General features: G+C 44.1%; 1 pseudogene; it reads left to right on the forward strand.

The window, feature by feature from the left end:
* The first annotated feature begins 245 nt into the window (after window positions 1-245).
* On the forward strand, window positions 246-1,559 carry LOC100583402 (annotated as a pseudogene).
* The last annotated feature ends 3,946 nt before the right edge of the window (window positions 1,560-5,505 follow it).

The following is a 5,505-nucleotide window of genomic DNA, read 5'->3' on the forward strand; positions in this document are numbered from 1 at the left end:
TTGTCTCTGTGTCATATTTGGTGGGATTTGGTAGTAAATGATGGTAAAGTCGTAAATGATAGGACACTAAATGTGGCAGATAATACTAGAATTGTAGTAGCGTACCATACAATGTAGCTTAGTGTTTTAAAATAAACATCTTACATTTCTACGTCACACCTCTCAATTTCTTACCTGCTTTATCTTACAAGAGCAGGTATATTATAAGTAAAAATTAAGGAGTAGTCGTTGACAAAAGCCTGAGTCCTGTTCTCCTGCTCTCTTCCCCAGACAGCATGAGCTTCACCACTCGCTCCACCTTCTCCACCAACTACCAGTCCCTGGGCTCTGTCCAGCCACCCAGCTATGGCACCCAGCCGGTCAGCAGCGTGGCCAGCATCTATGCAGGCACTGGGGGGCTTGGGCTCCCGGATCTCTATGTCCTTTTCCACCAGTTTCTGGGGCAGCTTGGGGTCTGGGGGCCTGGCCACAGGGATGGCTGGGGGTCTGGCAGGAATGGGGGACATCCAGAACGAGAAAGAGACCATGCAAAGCCTGAACAACCACCTGGCCTACCTGGACAGAGTGAGGAACCTGGAGACCGAGAACTGGAGGCTGGAGAGCAAATTCCGGGAGTATCTGGAGAAGAGACCCCATGTCAGAGACTGGGGCCATTACTTCAAGACCATCAAGGACCTGAGGGCTCAGATCTTCACAAATAGTGTGGACAATGTCCACATCATTCTGCAGATCGACAATACCTGTCTTGCTGCTGATGACTTTAGAGTCAAGTATGAGACAGAGCTGGCCATGCGCCAGTCTGTGGAGAGCAACATCCATGGGCTCTGCAAGGTCATTGATGACACCAATGTCACTCCGCTGCAGCTGGAGACAGATATGGGGGCTCTCAAGGAGAAGCTGCTCCTCATGAAGAAGAACCACGAAGAGGAAATAAAAGGCCTGCAAGTCCAGATGGCCAACTCTGGGTTGGCCGTGGAGGTAGATGCCCCCAAATCTCAAGTCCTCGCCAAGATCATGGCAGACATCAGGGCCCAATAGAACGAGCTGTCTCAGAAGAATCCAGAGAAGCTAGACAAGTACTGGTCTCAGCAGATTATGGAGAGCACCACAGCGGTCACCACACAGTCTGCCAAGGTCAGAGCTGCTGAGATGACACGGAGCTGAGACGTACAGTCCAGTGCTTGGAGATTGACCTGGACTCAATGAGAAATCTGAAGACCAGCTTGTAGAACAGCCTGAGGGAGGTGGAGGCCCGCTACGCCCTGCAGATGGAGCAGCTCAATGGAATCCTGCTGCACCTGGAGTCGAAGCTGGCACAGAACTGGGCAGAGGGCCAGCACAAAGTCCAGGAGTACGAGGACTTGCTGAACATCAAGGTCAAGCTGGAGGCTGAGATCGCCACCTACCGCCACCTGCTGGAAGACAGCAAGGGCCTCAATCTTGGTGATCCCCTGGACAGTAGCAACTCCGTGCAAACTATCCAAAAGACCACCACCCGCCGGATAGTGGATAGCAAAGTGCTGTCTGAGACCAGGGACACCAAAGTTCTGAGACATTAAGCCAGCAGAAGCACAGTACCCTGTGGGGAGCAAGAGGCCAATAAAAAGTTCAGAGGTCAAAAAAAAATCAAGGAATAGTCCATGGTAATTAAAAAATGTATACTTTTTTTGAGATGGAGTTTTGCTTTTTGCCCAGGCTGGTGTGCAATGGCACCATCTCGGCTCACTGCAAACTCCACCTGCCGGATTCAAGTGATTCTCCTCCCTCAGCCTCCCGAGTAGCTGAGATTACAGGCGCCCGCCACCATGCCCAGCTAATTTTATTTTTAGTAGAGACGGGGTTTCACCATGTGGGCCAGGCTGGTCTCAAACTCCTGACCTCAGGTGATCTGCCTGCCTCAGCCTCCCAAAGTGTTGGGATTACAGGTGTGAGCCACCACGTCCGGCCTGAAAAACATATTTAAAGAAATAAAGACATTGGCATGTTTCATTAGGAAAAAGGCATCACAGTTATTGTTACTATCTTGGATCACCTGATGACTCAGTGTGGTTTTTTTTTTTTTTTCTGGGTACATAGGTGTCTATATTCATGGTGTACATGAGATGTTTTGATACAGGCATGCAATGTGTAATAATTAGATTATGTCAAATGGGCTACTCATCCCCTCAAGCATTGTGTTACAAACAATCCAAATACAGATTCCGTTTTTTGTTTGTGTTTTTGAGAAGAAGTTTTGCTCTTGTCACCCAGGCTGGAGTGCAGTGGTGCAATTTTTAGTAGAGACAGGGTTTCGCCATATTGGCCAGGCTGGTCTAGAACTCCTGACCTCAGGTGATCCACCAGCCTCAGCCTCCCAAGTGCTGGGATTATAGGCGTGAGCCACCGCACCCGACCCAGACTCCATTTCTTTTAAATAAGGTAGATTTGTAGAAAATTAACAACTTAGAAGTTACAGTCCATATTCCAACTTTCTTTTGTAATCTTATTTTCCTATATAAAATGTTCAATGTCTCTCCTTATCCAGTGAAACTCATAGTAAATAATACTTATATAGCCACGAGTCAAAAAAGAGGTCATAACACCTCAATTACATTTCTTCCATATTCCACTTAGCCCTGGCTCCTAGCATAAGTTAAAGCTACAGTTTCCCAGGAGTAACATGCTTTGTTTTTTGTTACTTGTTTTAATGTCAAAGGAAATCAGAGTATTGGTGCCATATCTGATTTATGTACTTACCTCCTCTCCCCTTCACCAGCTTCTTTCCCCCTCCCAACAAAGGAGACTGTACATTCCACGAGGGCAGAGGTGGTTTCCTACTTACCCTTGCGTCCACCTCACACTCCATGCATCCTCATACACAGTGCTACAGATACTTAGCTCTCACGTGTTTGTAAAGTGCATAAATGAATGAGAGGTAAGTTGACCCATCCGGTCATTAACATCAGAATAGAATTACGGTGCTACACCTGGATTAGTGCAGTGTTTGTCTGGCTTTTGATAGGCAGTGATTTGTGTGCTCCCTTGGTAAAGTCTAAAACTGGGAGGAGATATTTGTGGCTTAACCTCCAATAGAGTGGACTTTTGCCTGGAGATAAGTACCCTTGAGGATCCCAATGCCCTTTAATTCTAGATTAGGAATTCCCAGGGAAACGAAAGGAATTGCATCGAAACCTCTGAGTTGGATAATGTAAATAATAAATAAGCTTCCTGCTCATACTTTGTCCTGTATTATTCTCTATATAACGTTAAATCCAGCTATGATTGAAACTGGAAAACTTAGAAGTCTGTTTCTCCTTAATTATTTTAACTTAGTCTTCTGATAAAAGTTTATTTTGAGATAATTTCCACTTCTCAAAATTCTCTAAGGACCTAATAAAGCACAAACAATACTTTGTACTCATTTGAGTTTTTGCTACTGAATTTCTCTATGTAAAATCAAAGTTACAAGAACAATATGAAAAAAGGTGCTTGTCACTCATTGGATAAAATGAATCAAGCACACTTGTAGTCTAACATCACCAGAGACTACTCTGTAGTGCAAACACCAACTGAAACAGGCCAGAGTCATCCCTGTCCTCATGTGTGCTTGCTGGAAGGATAAACATCGATGACTATAATCATTACACAGCGACCAGCTTTAATGTGCAAGGGTGTCAGTGTGAACGATTTTATTCTACGCCACACCCAAGAGCTGGAATAAATGGCTTTATGATGGTACTCTCCAGTACTGTACTCAAAACTTGTAAATGTGTAGAGAACGGCAAACATCTGATTAACATCCCATTTGCTGTGGATTGTTGGGAATGCCAAAATGGGGACTGTGGACCACCGACGTGCTAGGATTGTTAGGGTTACAGCAATACATGTATTTTGCTCCAAAATGAGTAGGCACAGAATTACAGAACCAAAATAAAGATCTTGGCTCTTCTGAATTGTATCCTAAGTTCTTCCCATATACGTACCTCAAATGCTGCAGATACGAAGTTCTGTGAAATTCTGCCTACAACCAGGAAGCCCTATGGGAACTTAAAGCCTACTCTTTACATTTTTAAGCCTCCATTTTGAAAAAAGAAAAAAGTTTTTATGAGTTAGGCACTACCAAAGATCTTTGGTTAACGGTTATTGTCAAGGGAAAACAAGCTTATGCTAGCAGGATGTTGTGGGTTTTTAAAAAAATAATATCTGAGCAATAAAAGGATTTATTGACCTAGTAACTTATCTAACTTTGTGCTGTCACATTTTACTTTGCCAGTGAAATCTTTAATCTTCAGATTTATAAACTATCTTTGAAGAAATTCTTCATTTCACCTACAAAGAGTTCTTTAAAAAAAAAAAAAAAAGCAGAAGGAGACCTAAAAATCCACCTATTAGCTGCCATATCTGTTGTTCTTGATCTTTCTGTTTCTGTTCATGTATATATTCTCTTACCTCATGTTTTAACAGACCTGTTTATTGCCAGGAAATGATAATAATTTGTATTCAAAATGTTTTGGTAATTACTCTTCACGGAGCAGCCGAGTGTCAAACAACATAGCTAGAAGCTCAGATTCTGGGATGTGCAAGGGCCGAGAAACATAGATGTGATCTTTTCCTCCCAACAAAAGGATTCATGTGCACAACTTGCACATCTTGTTTATCTCATAAAATCTACAAATGTTTTACTTAGTCCAGTTTCTGCTTTCTTAGATGTTTGAAGAATTATGTGCTTGAAAATCAACATCTGTGATTCTCGTTTCTAATTTTAAAATGAGAAGTGCTTCAGTTAACAATTAGAGGCCAGGCCAGGTGCGGTGGCTCACGCCTGTAATCCCAACACTTTGCGAGGCCGAAGTGGGTGGATCACTTGAGGTCATTAGTTTGAGGCCAGCCTGGCCAACATAGTGAAACCCCATCTCTACTGAAAATACAAAAATTAGCTGGGTGTGTTGGCAAGCACCTGTAATCCCAGCTACCCGGGAGGCTGAGGCAGGAGAATCGCTTGAACCCAGGAGGCGGATGCTGCAGTGAGCCAAGATCACTGCACTCCAGCCTGGGCAACAGAGCAAGACTCCATCTCAAAACAAAAACAAAAATGTAGGGGCTGGGCTCACATCTATCATCCCAGCACTTTGAGGGGCCAAGGTGGGTGGATTACTTGAGCCCAGAAGTTGAGACCAGCCTGGGCAACAGCAAAACCTTGTCTCTACAAAAAACACAAAAATTAGCTGGTCATGGTGGCCCACACCTGTGGTCCCAGCTACTGGCGGGGCTGAGGTGGGAGGATCACTTAAGCCTGAGAGGTCGAGGCTGCAGTGAACTGAGATCATGCCACTGCACTCCAGCCTGGGTGACAGAATGAGATCCTGTCTCAAAAACAACAACAACAACACACACACACACAATTAGGAAAGGTCAAACAGCATGTTTTGGGGGATTTTTAATATTGCAGAAAAGATCTTCACTTACTATTTAATGACATGGAGGGACTATTTCAGGATAGGAAAAATCACCTTTTAAGTAACCAGA

This window comes from Nomascus leucogenys, chromosome 8, assembly GCF_006542625.1.
Source record: "Nomascus leucogenys isolate Asia chromosome 8, Asia_NLE_v1, whole genome shotgun sequence".
NCBI lineage: Eukaryota > Metazoa > Chordata > Mammalia > Primates > Hylobatidae > Nomascus > Nomascus leucogenys.